Source organism: Myotis daubentonii, chromosome 5, assembly GCF_963259705.1.
Source record: "Myotis daubentonii chromosome 5, mMyoDau2.1, whole genome shotgun sequence".
NCBI classification, from domain to species: domain Eukaryota; kingdom Metazoa; phylum Chordata; class Mammalia; order Chiroptera; family Vespertilionidae; genus Myotis; species Myotis daubentonii.
Genome location: NC_081844.1, coordinates 48,805,585 through 48,832,177, shown reverse-complemented (window position 1 = coordinate 48,832,177; position 26,593 = coordinate 48,805,585). Strand labels below are relative to the sequence as shown.

General features: G+C 36.3%; 1 pseudogene; it reads right to left on the bottom strand.

Annotated features, from left to right (window-relative positions):
- Positions 1–21,773: 21,773 nt before the first annotated feature.
- Positions 21,774–22,159, bottom strand: LOC132236118 (Golgi SNAP receptor complex member 2-like; annotated as a pseudogene).
- Between the last annotated feature and the right edge of the window lie 4,434 nt (positions 22,160–26,593).

The window sequence follows — 26,593 nt, the reverse complement described above, 5'->3', positions numbered from 1 at the left end:
GGAGGCTGGAGATGGATTTGTCCTTACTTTGGTTGATAATAAAGGAGCTGATCCAATGGCCATAGCAACATGAACCAACTATCATTTTATGCTTAGGATACATACTTCTAGAAGAAAAGTGTATGCAATTGATCCTTGATCAACATGGTTTTGAAATGCACAGATCCACTACATGTGGAGGTTTTCAATGAGTACCTATGTTGTTTTTGATCTACAGTTGGGAGTCCACAAATGAGGAGGGCCAAGTGGATGCACTGATCTACACCATTTTTATATAAGGTAGTTGAACATTCATGGATTTTGGTATCCACAGGGTTTCTTAGAACCAATCACAAATGGGTACCAAGGGATACCTTAAGTTTTTGGGAAATCACAACTCATACTCAGATATTTGACTGTGCAGGGAGTTGGCACCACCAATCCTCAAGTGTTCAAGGGTCAACTATATACATATATAAATATTATAGTTTTTTTGTTCATTTCTCAGAAAGTCTATTCCCATTCACCATCTCCAAATCTTACTTAAGCTATTCTAATAGACAAGTCAAATTTCTCTTGGCTTATTAAACGTACCCCAGAAAAGCATACAAATCCTCAATAGAAAGAGAAAAGAGAGAAGGAGCTGGAGTGTAAATAGAATAGCCCTTGGGTGATGCATTTAAATGTGAAGCATAGCTGTGTTTGCATACTGACTAATAAAGAAAGTGTGCTAAATAGTGAAATCAATACGATATCCAAATGTTTAACAACTGATAGAAAGTGAACATCAAAGGGCTGATGCTCATTCCAGAGGTCTCATTCTGTGCTATCCATTAATTCTTTTTATGTAATAATATTAAGCTTATCAAACCCTTATTTAAAGTTTTACTAAACAGCATGGTATTGGCAGAAAAATAGGCACGCAGACCAGTGGAACAGAAACAGAAGCCCAGAAATCAAACCACCCGCATATGGGCAAATCATTGTTGACAAAGGCCCTAAAAACACACAGTGGCTGAAAGAAAGCCTCTTCAATGAATAGTGTTGGGAAAATAGGAGAGCCACATGCAAAAGAATGAAAGTAGACTACAATTTACTTCAAAACTATCAGAAAACTGCAACAGTTTTAGTGCTCTGATTGGTTCTAAGGACACCAAAGAGAAGACAATTTGCTTTTAAATTTCCCACCAATTATTTCCACTGTAGCCATAAAAGCTGGAAGTCATAACTGTATATGTTGTAAGACCCAGTAAAATTTCTTTAAGAGTAGAGGTGAATGTAACAGCTCATGTTGGCAAGACCAGTTCTTGAAAATATAAATTTAATCTTATTTGCTGGACTCACATGGGGAGCAGTGTTGCTTTTTCTTATATCATAAACTTTAGAAAATGGTAGACATGGTTTCAAGTAATGGATCTTCTTCACATTTGGTTATCTGATCATGACAAATCCCTTGCTCTGTGATCACTTTTCTCATTGTAAAACAAAAAGAAATATGTCTATGTTTCAGGATCTTCTGAACATTAAATGGGATAATACTTTTTGGTCCAATATTGTGCCACTTAACTGATAAAGTAGCAGTTAAGAGATAATTACTGTGATGAACATTAAAATTGTAAATGTAACCTTGTCTGTGTGAATAGTCTCCCCATTTTCTACAGTGTGACCTGTACAGTGGCCTGGATGGAGCAACTGCTGCCTTACACAAACCAGAAAGTGGGAAGGAGGCGAGTGCAGTCAGCTTTAAAGATTCAAGTTTAAATTACGTTAGCTGCATATCTTTGGCAAGGTCATTTTAATTTTTGAGACTTTACTTTTCTTAATTTGTATAAGATAACAACATATATGTCTCAGGATTGCTGTGATGATTCAACCAAAAAATAATAATAAAGTAATGATAGAAAGCACTTTATTGAGTACATGTTAGATACTTAAGGCTTTTGTATGTTATTTAATTCTTACAGAAATCACGACATGTAGGTGACAGTATTATTTCTGTTTTACACTTGAGAAAATGGTTCCTTTCACTATACAAGGTGGTTCAAATTGAATTATGGCCCTAGCCTGTTTGGCTCAGTTGATAGAGCATCGGCCCATGGACTGAAGGGTCTCAGGTTCAATTCCAGTCAAGGGCAAGTACCTGGGTAGCAGGCTCTATCCCCCACCCTAGTTGGGGTGCATGCAGGAGGCAACCAATAGATTTGTCTCTCTCACATCAGTGTTTCTCTATTTCTCTGTCTCCACCTCTCCCTTCCACTCTCTCTAAAAATATCAGTGCAAAAATATTCTCAAGTGAGGACTAACAACAAAAAATTTGAATTATGTCTGACTCCAAAGCCTGTTGATTTAAGCCCTCCACTAACATTTCTGGTTCTATACTTGATATTTGATAAGCAGCTGGCATTTGGCTAGCACTCAATTATTTTTATTAGCTTTCCTTTTTCCCTAATTAACTTTCTTTCCCAGAAAAAAGGAACCATGTCTCTTGTGATTCTTGGAACACAATTGATTCCTCATTATTTTGAGAAAAGAACAACCTAACAGACTATTTTTCTGAGGCTGAAAAATATTCCTTTAATCATTAGCTTTGTATACAGACACAAGATGCATGACTTCAATGAATGAACTCAAGCACTAATTATTTTGTCTGCGTGAAGACAAGCACTTGGTTTAGGTTTACTAGTACTTTTCATTTTTAACTGATCCTAAGATAGTCACTGTCTAAACTTTAAGAAATTCCTCCTACTCATAGCCAGAAATGAAAAATTGTAAGAGCCTCCGAGGGATAAGAAAGCATAATTGTTCAACAGTGGTGACAATTATTATTTTTCTCTCGTAAGTAATGTCATACATTTTCCAGCACATCAAAGTAAACCTCCGTATTTTCAATACTCACATACTAACAAGCCAAAATAAAGCAGACTATGAAGAGGAATGGGATGCATTTAAAATTCTCTCACTGATAAATGGTTTTATTTTGTTAATATATTTCTGGAAGCCAATATAAACAAATTTCCCTGATCTTTACTGAAGATAGCATCTTTTTCGAGTAATATAGTGTAACTAACTTGTTTTTACATATTTAGTGGCACATTACCAAATGCAGCAAATGAACAGACGGTATTAAAACAGGCAATTAGGAAATATTTGACTCTAGCGCTTCATTTACATTTTACAGCTGTGCAGTTTGACCAGAGCAAGTCTTTGGATGGATGCAATTTTTTCTGTCCATGTTTTATTTTTGTTTTGTTTTAACATCAGAAGTGGCTCTCTCAAGTGAAAAGTGTAAAATTGCTGGACTCTCTTAGGATTCAAAGGAAATTACCTGTGGCATAAAGTGTGGTGGTAATGTATTCTTACTTTTATCAAGATGTAACCCAAGAAGTCAGTTGGGATACATATGATTTCACCATTGCTACTAAAACATAAAGCAAATATCGCAGTGACCAACTATTTATATGCAACTCTATAAAGAGACCAAAAAGAATGGTCTTTCCTGAAGTCTCTAGGTTTCCAAAGTACTCTAGAAATATAATCATATTCCATAGTGGAATGAAAAAGACTCCTTTGATACCTCAGTATTTTAAAACCGTGATAATAACTTGCACTTAGCAAATGTTAGCTAAAATATAACCTGACACTTATGAGATGCTACATCTGAACACTTTAATTTTTATTGAAATCAACTTTATCCTGCAACAAGATAAGCAAATATGTATTCTAGCTGTTATACACTGCGGTTTTGTCTCTCTCTCTCTGTATATATATATATAATGTTTCCCAAACTAGCATATTTAAGGGGATATTGCATCAGACTCTTTAAAACAGTGAAAGTGAGATTTTAAGCAAATTTATAAAAACACACAGCAAATAAATTGCAAAACTTGTCCTTGTACTCAGCTTCCAGACTTCATAGTTTCTGCCTCTCATACTATGCTGCCTCAGTGTGGAATAGTGGGTGTGGCAGTTGTTTTGGTCCTCATCATTTATTTCTTGGTGTTGCAAATCTATTCCATAGGTTCAGTAGAATGAATTCTTCTACTTAGTTCAAGCTTAAAGAGCACTTAATAAGCATCAAACTCATCTTCTACAAGATGGGAGGCAAACTAAGAAATGCCAACATTTGCTCCAATTTTGATTCCTTTAAGAAAAGTTTATGTCTTGATCAACCTTGATGTGTCTGCACATGAAGTCATGAAAAAGTATTTGTGGAGCAACAGAAGGAAGGCTCATAGCTGGTACCTGCCAGGATCATAACAGGCAAAGTAGGGCCACAACCAAGCCCTGGCCTCCAGAGCAGTCATTGATCATTTGTTTATTAGGATGCCTTTATTCTATAGTAGACTGAATTTGTATTTAATATTTTTATCATGATCATATTTTTAAAAATATTGAGGTATTATTTATATACAAGAGATCTGGTGCACAAAATTTGTGCGCTGGAGGTGGTTGTCCCTCGCACAGCCTGCACCCTCTCCAATCTGGGACCCCTTGGGGGATGTTCAACTGCTGGTTTAGTACACTGCCGGCAGTCGGACATCCCTCTCACAATCTGGAACTGCTGGCTCCCAACTTCTTGCCTGCCTGCCTGATTGCCCCTAATTGCTTCTGCCTGCCAGCCTGATCACCCCCTAACCATTTCCCTGCCAGCCTGATCAACACCTAACTGCTCCCCTGCTGGGTCGATTACCCCCAACTGCCCTCCCCTGCAGACCTGGTCGCCCCCAACTGCCCTCCCCAACTGGCCCAGTCACCCCCAACTGCCCTCCCCTGCAGGCCTGGTCCCCCACAACTGCCCTCCCCTGCTGGCCTGATTGCCCACAACTGACCTCCCCTGCCGGCCATCTTGTGGCTGTGGGCATCACCATTTTTTGAGGGTGGGACAGTCAATTAGCATATTCCCTCCTTATTGGCTGTGGGTGCTGCCATCTTTGAGGGCAGGGAAGTCGGTTAGCATATTCCTTTGTTATTCGCTGTGGGCGCTGTCATCTTTGCAATGGTGTGAGGGTCAATTAGCATATTCCCTCTTTACTAGATATAATAATGAAATTAGAAAATATTAAGGGCAAACTTTAGACAAATGCCTATAACCATATAATTCATATTTCTATCATGATCATTCCTGCACTACAAAAACTTCATACTGTTTTCCGTAGTAGTTCCTATCAATGAGAATGATCTATTATGATTTTTATCACAGGTTAGTTTGGCCTGCCATATAATTTTATATAAGAGAAATAATACAATAAAAACTATTTTGTGTCTGATTTCTTTCTATCTAGCTGCTATTAATATCCCTCTTTTACAGAGAGTGAAAACAAGATAAAAAAAATAATGATTAATTATTATAGCCAAAGGTCATGCAGACAGTAGATGTTACAGCTCAGGTTCAAATCTAGCAACTTGATTCCAGAGTCCATCCTCTTAGCAGTGTGTTCAATGACCATTTACTTGAATTTTCATGTATTTAAATTTAATAAGTAAATATATTATCAAAGGCTTAAGGTTTGATTTATTATAGAATGCATTCATTATTTTAAAAAGTACCTAACTAATCTTAAATCATGGTTATTCTCTTATGTTACTTTAGCATATTTTATGCACCCAAAGAAATACAGAACCAGGGCAATCATCTAGAGCAGCAGTTCTCAACCTGTGGGTCGTGACCCCTTTGGGGGTCAAACGACCCTTTCACAGGGGTCGCCTAAGACCATGGGAAAACACATATATAATTACATATTGTTTTGTGATTAATCACTATGCTTTAATTATGTTCAATTTGTAACAATGAAATTGGGGGTCACCACAACATGAGGAATTGTATTAAAGGGTCGCCACATTAGGAAGGTTGAAAACCACTGATCTAGAGATTTAAACAATAAATAATTACTTTTGGTAGAATTATCTTACTGAATTCAGAAATTGTTTTTACCAAAGTTTTTAAATTAGAATCTACACATTCTATTTCACCTTGTATACATAGACTAGACTTTATGGCAAAATATTAAAAATAAAAAGGACTTAAATTATATGTTAAAAAGATAACACATTATAAATACAGCACAATATAATTTACAATGGCGTTAACAGGCTCATTGTTTTAATTGTTCTGACTAAAGAACTGATATGAAATTATTAAAAGTAACATTGTGAATTCAACAACATATTATTGTAGCAAGGTGCGTTTTTTTTAAAAAAAGATAGGTGTCAATTAATTGATATTATAAGGATTAAGAAAATTATAAAGGTATCTTCTTATTGAATTATTTGAGTGAAATTACTTTGTGAAAATTTTGGTAAAATGATGCCATTCAGTATTGTCTGGGAATAAATTGCTGCAAACTCTTCATGAGTTCCCTAATGGAAGAACATTCTTTATTGAAATTTAAAGCCTTTCATTAAGAGCTCAGAGAAAATTATTGACATCCTGTGGTACTTTCCAGGGTGAATAGAAAATTATATGTTTTTTTTCTTCTTCATATAAAAGACATATACAATGAAACAGATGTGAATTAGGATAATAATGAATGCACAAAGCTGCTTTTTAAAGGATTAATTGTTTCTCCCAATGTTTCTTCAGGCAATTTTGCTGTTTTTATTATGGTCATTGTCAATTATATATAGATTCATTTTGATAATATTTTCTAGGAATAAACATATAAAATTTTGTATCATCCCAAGGGTGATCTGGAATTCTGTCACCTCCCCGATAACCTGTCCTACTTCCTCCTACCTGAACCCAGTAAACAAAGATGGCATTTTAAATTGGTGAAAGTAATGAGGTTTACATAATACCCATAACAATTAATTGGCAGAGATAGATTTGTTTAAATATTGGCAGTAGTATAGAAAATAATATAATGTGTACCTTATCAAAGAAATCATTTAAACTATGCATCCTCAAAGGGAATCCATATCACCTGTAAGGGGACAAAAATTGATTCTTCTGGATGAATGTATCTTAGATATTACAATGGTTTGTGGTCTTCCAAAGGCCCAAACTATATAAACAGATATACAGTATAAGATTTCAGGGTGGAAGTTAGGCAATTAACAACAACAACAAAAATGTAAAAAGCTCTGTAGGAGAGTAATATTGAGTGAAAAGGTTAAAAATACTAAACCTTGATATGTCAGATACAGTAGTGTTGATTCAATAAATTTTTTGATTCAATAAATATGATCATATTTAATTTTTAAATGAATATAGTCACATAAATAATGGAGTGCAGTTGCTTGGTGCTACTGACAGAATGGTTTTGCTCCTTTCCTTCCATAATTTTTTTTTCTTATAAAAGTCATGTGTTGAAACCTAACTCCCCTTGTTGATGGTATTTGGAGGTGGAGCCTTTGGGAGATAATTAGGTAATGGAAGAGGAACCCTCATGAATGCAATTAGTGCCCTTATAAAGGAGATCCCAGAGGCCTATCTTGCCACTTTTTATGTGAAGTCACAGCAAAAACAAGGCCATCCATGAACCAGGAAGTTCCCTTTCACCAGGCACAGAATTTTCCAGTGCCTTCATCTTGGACTCCCAAGTCTCTAGAACTGTAATAATTAAGTATTTGTTGCTTATAAGCCACCAGTCTATGGTATTTCTGACATAGCAGCCTGAATGGACTAAGACACTTGCTATAGAATGGGAGGTTGAAGGAAAAATAAACTCTGGCTATTTAAGTTACTGGCCCATAGGCAAAGTAGAATGCACAGTTGCAAATATCTCATTGATTTTCAATAGCACACCTTTTTATATTTGAACAAATGTACATAAAATTACTTTTGTTAAAAATATTCTTATAAGTCAATCAAATGGCAGTAAAAGGAAAATCTGTCTCTTAACCTATGCCATTGCTTTGATTGGTGATTTCCATGGGCAGCTGTTGCATCTTTGGATGCCAAGAATCACATACCCTTATCTCACGTTCCTGTTTTATGCATTCACATCACATTCTACAACACGTCTTGACCTTACATATACTGAAGTTGTGAGATTCACTGAACTGTTACTTCAGCTGTTTCCACTAAACTTTTCCCACTTGTTCCATTGAGAGGGTGAGAGGGATGAGGTTGGGAGGAGAGCCAGACGCTTTGTAGTCCAATTTGGAGCACAGCTGGGGAATTTGAGCATGGTTATTGGGGTCAGAGCTTGGGGGTAGGTAAAGTGGATCCACACTACCACCCTCCATTTTCTTACTCTTTCAGACATAGTCCCCCCCCCATGTTAAGTATATAAAGTCCCTCTAGCTAGGGTTCACCTTAAGAATATAAATGAGTCCTAGCCAGTTTGGCTCAGTGACTACCAGGGGTGGGCAAACTTTTTGACTCGAGGGCCACAATGGGTTCTTAAACTGGACCGGAGGGCCGGAACAAAAGCATGGATGGAGTGTTTGTGTGAACTAATATAAATTCAAAGTAAACATCATTACATAAAAGGGTACGGTCTCTTTTTTTATAGTTTTATTCATTTCAAACGGGCCGGATCTGGCCTGCGGGCCGTAGTTTGCCCACGGCTGGACTAGACTGTTGACCTGCAGACTGAAGGGCCCCAGGTTCCATTCTGGTCAAGGGCACATACCTTAGTTGCAAGCTCCAGGTCCTGGTCAAGGATATGTAGGAGGCAACCAATCGATGTGACACACTGATGTTTCTCTGTCTCTCCCTTTCCCTTCCACTCTCTCTAAAAATCAATGGAAAATATCCTCAGGTGAGGGTTAACAACAACAACAAAAAGAATATAAATGATTCTTGCTAACTATAACATCTTTAAAAAATATAGACGCTCACATTTTTTTTTTATCAGAATAGGCTCAAGCCCAAAACCTGTAAAGAAAGAAGGAATTTTCTCCCCACCTTAACCACATCAAAGTGGCCTGGTCCTATTCTAGACCAATGCTGTACAGGTTCTGATGTATCTCTAAAGAAAAGAAAAAAGAGTGCTGATGCATCCTAATTCTAGCAGCTTTTTTCATTTGAAAACATGTTATATAGGCTATCTCAGTGTGAAATATTTTCCCCTGAATAGACCAAGTTGAAGTTTTGTTTGAACACCTGCATCCACAAAGGATCAGAAGAAACACAGTCTCATTATCTCTCCTTTCTGTTCTTTCCAAAAGTGCCCCAAATCACCTGTGCAATCACTAGAATTACAACATCATTTTCCTGAAATAGCACCCAAACCTTCCTCATCAATCTATACAGAAAAGTAGAAATCTATAAAATATTTCATTAATCAGTAATGCTTCCTTTGGTTCCTTCTGCATATCTCTTGTGCTCTTGTAAATTTGAGAAATGTGTACATTTCCAATTGCACATTTCCAACTTTCTGTCAGGTGCTGTCTACCCTACGCATACTTCCAGCGCTCTCTTCAGTTCTACTTTTTCCCTTTGACCACTATCCCAAAACCTTAATCCCAGTTGGGGCATCCTTCATTCCCATCTACAGTGCTTCAGGGTTATATAATTTATATCTGTTGCAGCCACGGCCTCAAAGTACAGTTACACATTGTAAGACTGGGTTCTCTGATTATGTGGGTTGGTTTCTCTCTTATTCAGCCCACATCCCACTCACAGAGTCAAAAAGAGCACTTTCCCTTATGGTATCCTATTCAATTATTTGAAAGATAGAAACGAGCCACTTGAAAGTATTTAAATTTTTCTCTTTTTTTGAACTATGCATAAACAGAACAAGGAATGTGATTCCTTTACTGTTGATAAACTAGAAGACCATCGAATTATGATTTAGTGATAGATGAGCTTAAAATAGGAATAATTTGGCTGTGCTGCGATGTAATGGAAATGAATCAGGGTTAGTTGGGGATTTAATCCTAATGCTGTGTAGGGCTCATTGGCTCCAGCTGACATACTATGGCATTTACCAGTCAATCCCACATCTTTCCTTAAAGTGGGTTTGGCCCAGTGGTTTGCTAAAATTGAGGTGGTGGGTACAGGACACAGGGTATCACACATTCTACAGAGAATTTATGAGCAAAAACAAAACTGACTGAACATTATATTATCAACATAAACTGGGAATTATAAAGTCTGTGAAAACATGAATGTGATATTTAAACACATAGACACATGCCTTCACAAACATTGTATTTTACATATATTCTTTAAGAAAGTTAATTTGGAAACTTCTCAGCTATACAGTGAGCCCTTGAATCACACAAATTCTACTTTTAGAGTATTCACATTTTTTAAAGACCAAATTCATCACAATTCCAATTTGTTTTATAGCTCAATTAAAGCTCAAATTTGCTTCCAAACCTTGTGGTACTACATTTTCCTACATTTAACCAGTGGATTTGAAGTAAACAATGATAACACAGTACTAATAAGGACAAATAAACAGAACTTGAGTTATTTCAATTCTATGTGATCACGTAAAAATGTGTTTACAATTTAAAATCATGAATCAGATTGTGAATTATGAGGAATACTGTTTTTGTTTGGTGAGAGCGTATTTCAGATACTATGTTTAATCTACTTGTTTCATATTATCTATGAGAATGGAGCATGTCTGTCTTGTTCACTGCTGTATTCCCAGAACTTCACACAGTGCCTGCTGTACAACAGATTTTCCATAAATAGTGATTGAATGAATGAATGAATAAATCAAGTGAATGAGTGCCTTTAGTTCCCCAAGTCTGTAGCCTGCTCAAGTCAGATAAAAATAACTACTATGTGTAGCTGAAGCTATGTGACAATTTAAGCTCATACTTTTTAGTATCTATATCATCGTTTTTCAGTAAATGAGCATATTTTACTTTGGAATGTATGTGATTATGTGCAGGTAATTTTCTATGTCAGTAAGTATATGGGGAAGAGAACTAACACATGCTTCGAGCTTGTTATTTTAAAGGGGTCATTGAGGACACTTATAAATCGTTGTTGTTGCTTTTTTTAAATTTTCACTATAACCTTAGGAAATAGCCATTCTTATCCCCTTACTACAAATTACGGAACTGAGACTAAGCATTTAAATAATAAGTGTAACCATGCTTTTTCTTTAGTAATTTTGGAACAATGTTTTCTGGGCCCTACAAGGTTCAGGGTATGCTCAGAGAACTCTGGTAAAGTCGAAGAGGTACAGTAAGGATGTAGGGAGCCCATTCAAATTTCAGCCAAAACATACACTTTGAACTAAACCATGCAAACTTTTTTTTAGGGAAAGAATAGACAGCTTAAAAATGTTTACACGATTGTACTCTGCATTTTATCTCCCCACAGAAATGTTCAACACTCTGAACAAAGCACCTCAGTTATTCCTGGATGAGTTATTTGTTCTATCAGTGTCTAGAGATCTTGGCAAAGAAGAAGTAGAAGGAGTGAAAAGTTCTGAGTGTGTTACAAACTTCAGATGCTCCGAGTAATTATCCATGGACTTCAAAAAACACTCGGAAGTATTAATACCCCATGAATACTGGTTTGGATATTCACTTATTTTCTATATTCATAACACAACCAAATAAGGAACCAGGAAAAAATAAAGGTTCTGATTGAGGATAATTTCTGAACTTACAAGCATTTGAATAAAGAACTTGCTGAGTGATAAATTTTACTGCAGTGTATTTCTCAACAAAGCCCCAGCACATTTGTGCCATTCATTTCCATACAATTTGTAAAGTTATCACCTACTGGAATAGTACCCACTTTTCTTCATGTACAACATAAAAATTTATGATGGGTACCCTTTAAATGTGTATCTAAAAGTGTGCATGTAATAAAGTATGATTTGTGATGAGAATAAGCATTGCATCTTCATTTTTAATTACCATTCTCTTGTAGATGAACTCAGGAAAATCTCAAAGTAAAATGTATTCTATCACAGAAGAATACATCAGGACGACTTTCACACTATATTAAACATTACCCCCATATTAATAATCAGAGTTATTCCTCTACTAAATAACCACACAGGACTGAGTTCAGTATTTTTTTTATGGAGAGGATTATTGAATTACACAATCTATTTTCTTTTGCTCATTATTCCACAGAACAGTAATATTTGTAGGGTTTTAAATATGCCCATTGAGTTCAGAGAGATTCTTTTATGCATTTTCTATTGTCTTAGATGACAATTATGTTCATATATTCTAGGACACTAAATGATTCATAACTGTGCTATCCTAAGATATTTTATTTTGTGTCATAAAATATGGAGAAGTATAAAATAAAACTAAGCAGCTTAGTCATTTTATGAAAATGAACCTTTCCTCTTAACTTTGGGAACTATAACTTTATGAATAATGTGTAATGTCAGCAATTTTGCAAGGAAATAAAGTTCAGAAATACATAGAAAATACAATATATAGAAAAAACAGGTTAAATATACATGTTCATTTTATTTTGTACTATGTTTATGACCTATGGTAGAAGTCAGTGATGAGTTGTGAAAGATAACAATACTCTCTAGTAGTGTAGAGCAAGCATAATCAAGTATTTGCCAACCTATAATTCTCAAAAGCATGATTTAACCCACCATCTTCCAACTGGTATCAGAACTCATCCCATGAGAGTGCTTTTTTCACTTCCTTTTTCAGATGCTGAGAATCTTCCTAAATAAATGGTGGCTTGGTATCCTCAAGAGACTAATCTATGTGTCAAATCCAACATGTGGCAGTGAAGAAGATGGAAATCAAAACCACACCAGTCTCTTAATGTTTTAGATGCAGTCGCTAGCCACCGGAGGTCACCTGTACAAGATGACCTCAGAGTCAAGGGAGGAAACATAAAGTAGGTTTAGGGGCTCAAGCTAGCTAGCCCTGGACACAAGTTAGTTTCCATCCTGAGAAATATGTTTTTATTTCAATTTCAGCACATATAATTTTAATCTTTGGTAAAAACAGAAAAAACTTCATCAGAAAATATTTATTGACACACTGGGGGATTAGTTTGATGCCCTAGGGCAGTGGTCAGCAAACTCATTAGTCAACAGAGCCAAATATCAACAGTACAATGATTGAAATTTCTTTTGAGAGCCAAATTTTTCAAACTTAAACTATATAGGTAGGTACATTGTTATTAACTTAATTAGGGTACTCCTAAGGCTTAGGAAGAGCCACACTCAAGGGGCCAAAAAGCCACATGTGGCTCGCAAGCTGCAGTTTTCCGACCACGGACCTAGGGTATTTTAAGGACAGTGAATTACTAGGGTCCTTGGGTCACTGAGGAATACTGGGGCTGATCAACATCCTGAAGATAGAGTGAGATAAAAATCCAAACCAAATACTATACTTATTTTTTGTGTGACTTTGTGTGTATTTTAATCATAAAAATGAGTCATTCAATTAAAGAATTTTAAATTATTTAAAAACATCATATAGGGAATAAAAATAGGATATTTTCATCATGTAACCCATAATTGGCCAATTATTATGTGATAAATATATGTCAAAATAAATATGGTTATTCAATATATAGTAGTTTATAAATTTTTAGCACACATAAAATTTCAATTCATTAGAAAGAGCAAGAATTTCCTCTTTATTTTTCCCCATCTTCCTTCAATAATATTCTATTCTAACAATTAATAAGTGATATTTCCCATGGTTACCTCCACAATTTTAATTCTTCATTTATAAATATTAGATGAAAACTATTTACTTATTACAACAAAAGATAACAATCGATCTTATTAATATCACACTGCTCACTCCAATTTTTATTCCACCCAATATGAACAGTTACATTATTTTCAAAATCTCAGTTGAATTTTAATTAAAATACCAGTTTTAGACAACTTTAAACATCATCGATTGACTCATCTTGTAAGGTAAGGATATAATTTCTGTGTTCTTTCTTCCTGAACTATGTGAGCTATAACTTTATTTTTTATTTATTTATATCTAATATTTTATTGATTTTTTACAGAGAAGAAGGGAGAGGGATAGAGAGAAACATCAATGAAAGAGAAACATCCATTCAGCTGCCTCCTGCACACTCCCTACTGGGGATGTGCCCGCAACCAAGGTACATGTCCTTGACCAGAATCGAACCTGGGACCTTTCAGTCTGCAGGCCAACGCTCTATCCACTGAGCCAAACTGGTTAGGGCTATACCTTTATTTTGATAAGGTGAAAATTTTATCTTTCTTGAAATTGCAATTAAGTCTTAAGTACTCCGTTAATGCCAAATATTACATATCATCACAGAATTTCACTTCCAAATATGGCAGACTAAATCATACTAGGTTAGAACCTCCAATGCAAACAACAAAATAACCAGGCAAAATATGTCAACAGTTATTATAAGTTAGAAGCAGGCAGCACACAACGGCCAGAAGCATGGGAATCTATGAGATGGGCTCCACCTTTCCCCTCTACCCACAGACAATTTCCTAATGATGGCCCAGCAAGCTGCTCTCTAGGGGGAACCACGATGGTTCAACTGAGATAAAGAGGGGGCGGTTGGGATGCAGGGGTACACAAGCAGCTGAATTCTGTCGTTACAGCCGCTGAAGAAGATGGAGCCATACCATGTTGATTCCCACAAATATGCATGAGGTTTTCTAGTAAGTTTTATGCCAAAGACCAGGTCTCACATAAGTAATAGGGACTCTACACAATTTACCGCATTGACTATGGTGCTGAGCATGAAACCAATACTGGAGGTCAAACAGCAATTTGAGACATTGGTAGTCCAGACCAGTTAAAGTGGATGAATCTTATTACAACCTCTTGTGCATGCTGTGTATCTAACAAAGACATCAGAAAGACTATGGCTTATGAGTAAATATGACAACATAAGTAAGGGTTACACTCTTCCTCCCAGACACCATGAAAATCAAGCCCTGACAAGTTCCATGGGAGAGGCAAAGACTGAGTGAGAAGAGCTTGACAAACACCTTGGACCTTCTACAGATCCTTCCTTGTAAAGTGTTAACAAAGACTACTAAGGGCAAGGTGATAGACAGGACTTAAACTCTCTACCAGAAGAAAATAAACATACTTCAGAGAAAGCTAACAGAATAGTATCTTTAATGCATCATCAAAGATACTTTATTTTCAGTGGAAAATAATAATTTAAAAATTAGCCCTGACCGGTTTGGCTCAGTGAATAGAGCATCGGCCTGTGGACTCAAGGATCCTGGGTTCGAATCTGGTCAAGGGCATGTACCTTGGTTGCGGGCACATCCCCAGTTGGGGGTATGCAAGAGGCAGCTGATCGATGTTTCTCTCTCATCGATGTTTCTAACTCTCTATCCCTCTCCCTTCCTCTCTGTGAAAAATCAATAAAATATATTTTAAAAAAATAATTTAAAAATTAGATATGAGAAGAAATCAGAGTATGTGACTAGTAATCAATAAGATAAACAGTTGGTAAGAATCAAACCAGTGACGTCTTGGATGTTAGATTTAGCAGACCACAAGCTTAAAGCAGGTATCATTCAGTTCAAAGTAGGGCCTGTTTTATAATGTTCAAAGAATTTAGCAAAAGTAAATAAAGGTGACAATAAATGCACATATTTGCAATTTCATCAGAAAATTGGAATCTATAAAATAAAAATTCTAAAACTGATTATTATAATAACTGAGGTGTAAAGTTTTCCTGTACTTCACATCATATTGGAGATAAGCAAAGAATCAATGAACTTGATTACTGATCAGCATAAAATATTCTATATGGCCTGACCGGGGTGGCTCAGTGGTTGAGCTTCAACCTATGTACCAGGAGATCATGACTGGATTCCAAGTCAGGGCACATGCCCAAGTTGTGGGTTCAGTCCCCTGTGGGGGGTGTGCAAGAGGCAGCTAATCAATGACTCGTATCATTGATATTTCTGACTATCTCTCCCTCTCCCTTCCTCAGTGAAAATAAAAATATATTAAAAAAACAAAAATATGCTATATGAATAACAGAGAGATATATGATTGAAAGAAATATGCACAGAATAGCCAGCAATTTTCAGACAAAGGAAGTCTAACATATATGCAATAATAGCTCCAGGAAGAGGAGCATGTGAGGATGGAATAGTTTTGAAAAAACAATGTAGAAAAATCGCCCCAAAGTGGTAGAAAAAAATCAGATTTCAGATCCAAATATGTTCAGTAGAAAATTCAAAGATAATCTGAAAACATTCAGATTAAAAAGAAATAGTACATAGAGGAAAGAATATAAATGTCCATTTACTCTTCATCATAAATAATCAAGAGCAACAACAACAACAAAAAAATAGAATGATATTTTTAAAGGCCAAAAGAAAGGAATACAAATAAAGGTTATGTCCATCCAGGGATTATATAGAGTAAAGACTCTTGAAACTAAGGATAAAATAACAACTTTTTAGGAAAACTGAGAGATTTGGTTTCCCAAAGACCTGCAGGACAAGAAAGGCTAAAGGATATTTTTCAAGGTGAAGGATAACACAAAACAAAAATGTTAATCTGTTTGAAGAAAAGAAGAATGCCAGAAAAGTAAATGTGTGGGTAAGTAGAAAGGACTGTATGTGTTTATTTCATTTCATAACACTCATAGTGGAGAACTCATAAAAATGAATAAAATGTAAAATGTCATTTATAATGCATATAGACATACAAGATACAATGACAAAACTTGGAATTACACTTCTATATACATATGAGGGTAGATACAGAAAACTTAACTCATGGGATATTTTTTCATTTGACAAGTCAGAAATGGGAGGTTGGAACTAACAATTGGCAAGTACAAGGTGTGAAATAGGGAGACTATAAAAAGTAAAGTATGAAGTACAAAGCTTAAATAATGCAATAATGACTCTAAATGTCTCTTCATACATTAATAAGGTATATTTTAAACTCAAAAACAGTATTACAAATAAATAAAAGTATGCCACAAATTTATAAAGAAAGGATATAGCACTCTAAAAAAAATATTAGAATGTGCTCTGCCATGCATGTTGAAGTAACTGGTATTCAGGATTCTTCCTTGGCCTACACATCTAAGAAACTGGACAAAATAAAAAATAGATTTTTAAGCTATGGTCTCTTTTGGGGTGGGTTGGAGGATATCATTTTTTTGTATGTAAAATGAAAGACACTCTTGATTATCAATTACATAGTCTTCCTATGTCAGAATTTTCTAAAGAACTTGTTTTATCATGTTTGAAATGCAGATTTCTGAACTCCAAAAGAGTCTTACCAAAGAAGAACTTCTAGGGACCAACACATGCTAATATGAAATCAGGTATGAAAACTACAAAACCATATGACATTGAAGTCTCTCTTGCAGCTCTTATGTTCCTATTCACTAAATAAATTAAAAATTGATTTTAAACTAATATATTTGCTGTTTTACTTACAGTAATAATGCATCTTTCAGGATTTTTCTAGTACTTATGAAAATGCCATTATAGCTCATCATTTAAGTAGGCCTGCTTATGAATTTAGGTCTTTAATGACCTTTTCAATGAAATGATTCATGTTAATAGCCCAGCACTATCAATGTCTCATTAAAGGGAGAATACTCCCAGGAGCATATAGAAATCCCGAATTTACAGGGTCAAATTCCAAACGATATAGTACCAAACTGAATAAACACTACAAAATAAATCCTCCTAAGCCTAATAATTAGTAGCATAGTTTTAAAAATCAAATTATATGGTTGCTAACATAAACTCAAGTAATTACCCGCCTAGGAATAATTGTGAAATTATGGACTGTTACATAATGAATGCTGACCAAGAAATGTTGTGCATTTATCATTTCTTTGCTTTTATTTTCCAAAGGATTTAAGCTTAACTGCCAATGGCATATTACCTAAGAGCTCTTTATCTAATCCATAAATTGATTTTCAATTAATCTGCATCTTCACTTCCCACATTAGCCAATATACCTCTAGGAAACACTGTTCACTGGGAACATTAATTCAAGAAATTTGATTAGATGACATGCAATTGGCTCAAACTGACACTTCACTTCCTTGGGACGTGTTAATTCCACATTTGGTTTCTATGAATAAATATAAATAAATATAACTCTTAAGACTGTCTCACACATACTTGGAAACCAAGACAAGACTATTGATGACACTATAAAAAGAGATGAAATACCTTACTGTGTATTTACGAGGGACCAAGATCTGAATAAGACTAGTTATATCTTTCCTTCTAGATATCTTTGAAAATGTTTCCTAGCGTCATATTTTCTAATATAAACTTCATAAACTTTAAATAAATGTAAAAAATAATGTCTGTTGCAGTGAAACAAACATAGAGGGAGAAGGAAAATTGCATATGCCAAATTACTCTGTATTCACCTTTCTATCCCTATTACTATGCCAATCCTCGTATATGTTAACACAAGTGAGTCAACCTCATGAGCACACAGACATAGATCCTCACAGCCAGGACACAAAATGAATTCAGTACCATGTAAAGGAAAGTGATGTAGGCTTCATATTTTCATTGCCACACCATGTATTGACACAGTATGGCTCCATGACTAATCCATGGCAGTCTCCACATAAACTGCCTCCTTCCACACCTATTTCTTATAACAGGAGCTGGAGTCACAGCTCTAGAAATTGCTTTTAGCCCTGTTTTTTTCTCTATAGTCTTTCAATCTAGCTTTGGAGTACTGGGATTCCAATCAAGACATATACTATGATCTTTCTGTTATATATTCTCCTGCATATGCCAAATTACTACATACTTTAATATATTTTCTCCTTTTAACTTAATTTTGTTTCAAATAGGCACTTAAGTTTAAATTATCTATTTGAGGAAATGTAAACTGAGTAATCAAATAATTTAATTTTTAAGAGCTAATATTAACGATAAATGAAATTTGTTATGATTTGGGGCCATGGATTTGGAGTCCATAGCTTTTAAAACTACTGAGTAGGTGGAACTGTTTGGAAACCATGTGTAATTTTTACCATATATTTTTCCTTGACATTGGTTTTAAGCCTCAGAAAAAAATAATTTTTCTTTAAGTAGTGAATTATTATTATTTTTAAAAATATATTTTTATTGATTTCAGAGAGAAAGGAAGAGAAAAGAGAGAGGAAGAAACATCAATGATGAGAGAATCATTGGCTTCTTCCTGCACGTCCCACACTGGGGATCGAGCCCACAACCCAGGCACGTGCCGTGACCAGAAATCAAACTGTGATAGGTCAACACTCAACTGCTGAGCCACGCCAGCCAGGCAATCATTATTTTCTTTAAACATTTATATTTGGCCCATATTTTCTATTTTCATAGTTCTTCTTTGTGTAAATTTAAGTACCTATCTGCTATCATTTTTTTACCTGAATATTTTTTCTTTCTTGTTTGTTTTGTACAGGCCTATTAGCCATTGCTTCTTTCAGATTTTATTTCTCTAAAGTCTTTACATCTACTTTCCTTTGGAATAAAATTTTCAATGGGTAGAGATTTCTAAAATGGCAGAAATTTATTTCAACACTTTAAAGATGTCATTCCATCACAAATGCCTTACATTTTTGCCTTTCTTATTAATAATCTACCATTATTTTTCTTTTGTATGTTTCATTTTGTAATTTATTTCAATATTTTTGAGTTAGTGTTACGATTTTATTATGATATGCTTTGATGTAATTTCCTTTTTATATATACTATTTAAGGTTTGCTGAGAATCTTTAAATGTGTGATTTTATAATTTTCATTAAATTCAAAAAAATAAATCGACCATACTTACATTAATTCTTAAATTAAGATTATTAAATTCTCAACTATATCACATACTCTTGAGCTAATAAGCTCATTTTTTTTTCTATCCATTTCTTCTTCTAGCCTCAGTACCAACTCCTCTTTCTCTGGAATCACTTTATTCCAGAGTGTTGATCTTGGAACTTTCACAGATGTTGGGACCAGTGACTAGAAAAGGGGATACATCATATATGTAGAAATCTCTATTCATTTCCCAGACCACTGCTGGTACCATTGGTATAACCTTTGATGAGACCACTCAAGATATAAGGATACCAGGTGTAAGAGAGTCACATAAATTTCTACTAGGTATGACTAGTTTTTGTTCTTATAGATACAATTTCAACTCCAAAATTTTCCTTAAAGTATTCTTATAGTCCTGACCGGTTTGGCTCAGTGGATAGAGTTGGCCTGCAGACTGAAGGGTCCTGGGCATGTACCTTGGTTGCGGGTACATCCCCAGTAGGGGGTGTGCAGGAGGCAGCTGATTGATGTTTCTCTCTCATTAATGTTTCTAACTCTCTATCCATCTCCTTTCCTCTCTGTAAAAAAATCAATAAAATATATATTTAAAAAAGTATTTTTAAAAATAGGGCCCATAAAATGTTGCTAATATTTCCATAGATCCAGATACATTGAAATATGCAATGGACTGATATATTTCAGAGGGAAGAGAGGTGGGGTGGGAAGAGATTAACCAAAGAACATATATGCATGTATGCATAGCCCATGGACAGACAATACTACAGTGAAGGCCTTGGGACGGGTAGGAGCAGGGTGGTGAGGGTCAATGGCAGGAGGTGGGGGGGAAGAAGGGAATATCTGTAATACTTTCAACAATAAAGATAAATTTAAAAAAGAAAAACACACATCCTGAGAAACAATATTGCTCATTTAAAATTAATGTTTTTCCACATATTTTCAGCCCAATTTGAAGTTAGAAGGGAAGTCATACCTTGCTCTGGAAAATGGACTATAAGTAGAATTGATATGTGTTCTGTGTATATATACTTATTCTTCCCTACAATGATCAAAGAAGCCTATTTGATCCAAATTCTGTCTGAATGACCGTATGAGGCAGACCCCTTCCAATGTCCCTCATGGATACATAGCATGAAGTAAATTTTATTGTGTTAAGCAACTGTTAAGTAACTGAGATTGTTACTGCAGCATAGCCTATCTCATTATGATAAATAAACCTTCTCATATTCATAAGTTTAGAAGTTAGTTTCTACTAATAGGAGATAGAGTATATCAAAAGATTAAACATTTTCTTTTTCAAAATCAATGTTTTATTTCATTAAATAATTCCAGAGTTTTCTTCTAAGATTTGGAACAATTTAAGCAGAATTAAGTATTACCTGTTTTTTAAAGATTTGGTAGACTGGTCCTGTGAAATTTATTGGGTATTTTTTTTTAATTTTGTTTTATTTCTTAAAGTATTACAAAGAGTATTACATATGTCTCCTCTCCCCCCCCGCTTGACATACCCCCGGCCTCCCCTACCCCTCAGTGTCTTGTGTCCATTGGTTATTCTTACATGCATGCATACAAGACCTTCGGTTGATCTCCCACCCCCCCAACCATCCCCAGGCTTCCCACTATAGTGTGACAGTCTGTTCAATGCTGCTCTGCCTCTGTATCTATTTTTTGTTCATCAGTTTATAATGGTTTTTATTATCCATAAATGAGTGAGATCATGTGGTATTTTTCTCGACTTCCCAGGGGCTGTCGCAGCCTCACCGGGGCTGTCGCAGCCTCACAGGGGCCGTCCCATCCTCACAGGGGCCGTCCCAGCCTCACAGGGGCTGTCTCAACCTCTCAGGGGCCGTCTCAGCCTCTCAGGGGCCATCTCAACCTCACAGGGGCCGTCTCAACCTCTCAGGAGCCGTCTCAGCCTCACAGGGGCCGTCTCAGCCTCACAGGGGCTGTCCCAGCCTCACAGGGGCCGTCTCAGCCTCACAGGGGCTGTCCCAGCGTCTTAGGGGCCGTCTCAGCCTCATTGGGGCTGTCTCAGCCTCACAGGGGTTGCTTTAGCCTCACAGGGGCTGTTTCAACCTCACAGGGGCCGTTTCAGCCTCACAGGGGCTGTTGCAGCCTCACAGGGACCATTGCAGCCTTGCTGGGGCCTTCTCAGCCTCACAGGGGGGCGCCGCATCCCACATTGGGGGTGAAGGTGCGAGTCAGAAGCTCCTCTTGCTGTCTCTCCTGCTGCTTCCTTGCTTATCATCGATGCTGGAAGTTTCTGAGAGCAGTCTGCAGGTGCTGGACATCATACTTTAACTGGTCAACATGAAGTTTGGCATTCTGTCTTTTGTTGGGTGGCTCCTTGCTGGAAAAAATCTCTAGGCGTTCTTGGTGGCCAAATATCTGGTATGCTTGCTTGGATTTCATTTTTTACTAAGTACACAGACTGCTTGTCTGCTGTCTCCCAGCGTCCCATGTGAGACTGGATCTGGTGGACCTGCTTGTGCGTTTGCTGGTACAGTGGTTCCATGTTGCCCGCCCAGTTGGGTCTGGCTCCTGCTTCCTCTGAACCTAATTCTGCTTCTTGAGTGTGTACCTTATGTATGTGAGGAGTTGAAATCTACAGTTTGTTGGGTTAGGCTGCAACAGCGCAGGTGGTTCCTTTTGTGCCACTGGCACAGCTTGGGCGGGGATGTAAATTGAGTAGGGCGGGACGCCGGGAATCACCAAGGCGGAGCAAAGAGCAATGGAGTCTCTGTGACTCCTCGCCTCTCTGTGACTCCGCGTCTCCCTGTCCCTGAGTGCCAGTGAGCAGCTCCGCGAGAAAGACACCCTCGATCTCCGACCTGCTGCAAGGCCATCCTGCCTCTCCCCGTAGGGGTCTGGGACCTCAGAATCTCACCCCAAACAAGCCCAATGGATTCGAGAGTTTGTAACCCCTTCTGATTGTAAAAAACCATGCATCCAGTTGCAGCCCGCCTGGCATGCGACTCTGTACCTCTGTTCTTGGCGCCTCTGTATATCCTACTCAGTCTCGATGTTCCTCTTTCTTTCATTCCAGTTGTAGAGCTTCCACTGGGCCAGCTTTCCCATGGTTCTGATAGTTGTTTGTCTTATAGTTGGTAGTTTCAATGTTGTTGTGGTAGGCAGCACGCACAGGTCTGCACCTTATGCCGCCATCTTGGTTCTCCTCTGATTAAACATTTTTAAAAGGTATGGAAGGACAGTATTTAGAATAAATATTTTATAACAAGATATAAAACTGATTTTGAATAGCATTTAATAACACAAACTGAATCTAAAAGATTGCAATTTTTATTATTAGTTTTAGCCTAAAAAAGATATTTGTCCCCAGAAAACTTTCCAGTTGCATTGAAAAGAACCAGTTTTGTTCTTTGGGTCAGCGATTGGCTAGCTAGTTTCCAAAGCTGGCATTTCCTTTTGAGTACACAGATGACTACATTTTACAGTATTCTTGTCATTAGTTATGGTCATTTGACTGAATTGTCAATTAATGGGATATGGAAAAAGGTGATAAAATCTACTTCCAGCCAAGTCCCTAGCAAAAATAAAATAAAAATCTTGTTTAGTTGTTTAGTCAGTCCTTTCTATTTCTCTCCATTTGACAATAATTTTTTTTTTTAAAATCTAAGGTGATCTGAGAAATCAGATGTTGAAGAAGATAGAGCCACCATCACTCTGGGTTCCTGAATAACTCTATTGAGCAGAACTTCACCCACAATAAACTTTATGTGTGAAAAGTGTTAAGGCACACTTCTCAGTGTTAATGAACTAACTCACTTAAGACACTGAGATGTCAGAATTTATCTGTGACAATTTAACTAAATTTTTAACTCACACAGTGTCAGCTCTTCTCAGTTAAATTTAGATAAGCAGAAGCCAAGTTTCACTCCTCACAGAAATCCTCTTTGCACAAAAACAGAAAGCCCAAAGTGAAGTGAAGTGCTCTATTAATTATTTAAAGGGGTATCATCAAACTAACATTTTAAAACCTCTATTTACTTGTCATTAGATTTGTTTTTATATCTCAGAACAAGATGTCTTCCTAAGATTTCTGTTTCTCACCAAGTCATTCATGACTTCTTTCACAATAGTATCTTTGCCCTGCGGCTTATCTCCTGTTAAATACTTAGTCCTGCTTTTCTTCGGGACTTTGCTTCCATGCTACCTGATCAGATATTGTCTCTAATCACCCTATCACAAGTTACATTCCATCGTTTGATTATTCAATTCAGTAATTTGGTTGTTTCCTATTAGTATTTGCAGTTACTATATTTGTCTTTTTAAGTTTATTTCTGAATCCTAAGTAGAAAATAAACTTCCCCAGGAAAACTATTCTGTCTTCTTGGTTTATTAACGAAGTCCAAGCACCTCTCTTTGTCACTGAACTGAAGGGGTTCCCCACATGGGGTGCTCTTTTCAAATGAGACTTGGTTCTCTTAATGTAGTTTTATTTACTTGCAGCTAGTAAAGGAGACAGGGGATTCATATCCAAACTGTGACGAGGGAAGAGAGACTTAGCAGTTGCTTATATACACTATTTGATCAATTACATGTTGATGTCAACTGGCTACACTTATTGGGTTGGGTTCCTGTCAAGGTCATCCTGTTCACAGCTGGTCTGCAAAGTACTGTGCCACATGTAAATGTTCTTCAGTTTATTGATTTTTAGAGAGTGAGGGGAAGGGAGAGAGAGAAACATTGATTTGTTGTTCCACCTATTCATGAACTCATTGGTTGCCTCTTGTATCATTTACTAAGAATAGCATTTGGTACGAATGTCCCAGACCTTGAAACCCTTGACCTATTTAACAGCTTTGGAAGATAAAATTGGAAAATCATTTTGAAGCAGTATAAAGACTGGCTTCTTCTGGAGTGCTATGTAAGCAAAACGCAAGAGATATGGTTAGGAAGGAGTAGGGTAGAAGGGAAACTATGACAAATGAGAGATAAAGGAATGTTTATCATTGCCATAAATAAATATGACTGAACAAGATACATTTTAAAAATCCCTATATTAGCTGAGATTGAATAGCAATCAAAGCCAATGGGTAACGACCTTCCACGGGCTAATCTCTAAGTAATCCTCTATGATATTGGCCTTCCTGTGGCAGAAATGATTTCTTTTATCAATGCTGTTTGTTAAGAATAGAATCAAGAAGCTACCTAGTGAGCCAGGATATAGTCTTTGTTGTTGCTCCCAGAATAGCAGTGAAGTGGTTAGAGAAGGAAAATGGTGTTCCTAGATTAAGAAAGTGATTTATAGCATCAGCTTTAAAAGCAACAAAATTAGCAGGGAGTGTTTTACTGCAGGAGATATTTGTCTGCTTAGAGCAGATCACTTCATAGCAGTAAAAACAGCAGGATGGCCAGAGCATGAAATCACAAAACAGAAGGAAATATGTTCAGGAAAATATATTGAGGTACATAAAACTAATGAACTCAGTAAAGAAGGGCATCCACCAGTGATTAAATGAAACAACAACAAATTTATAAGTTTGCAAAGCTCACATGACATAATATTTAGATTCTCAATGAGTATAAAATGTGTTTCTATACCTCTTACAATGCTAAGAAAGATGAATAACACGATGGTCCACTGCCATAATTCCAGGCATGCATCAGGTCATATCCTTTTTATTTTATCATTTTATTTCATTTTTTAAAATGAGTGGTTTAACCCATTCATTGATTAAATTAAAGTCAAAATTAACATTTTTCAAGAAGGGTAATGGCATATTGGATATGATCACATCTAGATTTAAATATATAAATCTATAGCCTCTCCAATATAGGACTTACATGTTATTATTTTATCAATATTAGTATTTATATTAGTAATAAATAAGATCATCATTATTATTTGAATGATTGGGTACTATATAATACTGTCATATTTCATTGACTGAAACTTCCTGTTTCAGTATTTATTTCAAAGTTGACCTGTATAAACATACCTTCTCTATGTCTACTGAAAAATGCTTATTTTACACAAGAAAATGTGATAAATCACTCTGTTACTAAGTTTATCTACATATGCTTGTCTACTTCTACTTTCATTTCCATCCCAACATTTTTTGATATAATACCACAGAATCTGTGAGTCCATGTAGTAAAGGGATCAGAAAATCTTCAATGTTTTCTTTAGATTTTTAATTTTTTTTTGCAATTCTTCCTCTGTAGTAATTTGATAAGTCTTTTTATTTCCATTTTAGCCATGGCATAATAGTCATGCAAGAGGCATCTTTTACCTATCAGCAGTAGCAGAAGTCTGAACACTCTGCCCACTGTATCTTGGTAATGGAGTCATGAATGAAAACACAACACAGTCAAGCACTGGGTGGAGCGATGCTTTACTCTCATAGGGAAGAGACAGAGCGAGATCAGCTTTAGCCGTTGGTTACAGTCCACCATGCCATGGGGTCCTTCCCAGTGGCAGTCATGGGGACACAACCCTCTCATGTTGTAGAATGAAGGACCCCAACCCCTTCCCATAGGGGACAGATATAGTATTTGGGTTGGCCAAGTGTCATAGGACACACACACTGAGTCTGAAACAGGGAGAGACAGCTCCACGCAAGGTGGTAATCCCAGCATAGGGTGTGAATCCTCTTTATCTCTTGGTAAAGTGACAGCCCCACACCCCATTCTTCTATTGGCTGACTGGGAGTCAAAAGACTACATGCACAGAAGGTGTCAGCTAAAGCTATAGTGGTAATCATATAAAATATATTTATATATAAAATCAACATGTTGTACCCCTTGAATGTACAAAATGTTATGCCAATTATTTCTCAAAACAAATTTGTAAAAAAGATTGTACACATGAGAGACTACTTTTCCCAATATTGTCACAATATGCTCAATTCCGTAGGAATTCAGATACTACACATATTTATTAAATCAAACAAAAAAAATGTAAAAAGTTACTTTAATTTAAAAATGACATATCCTATTAAAATACCAATGGT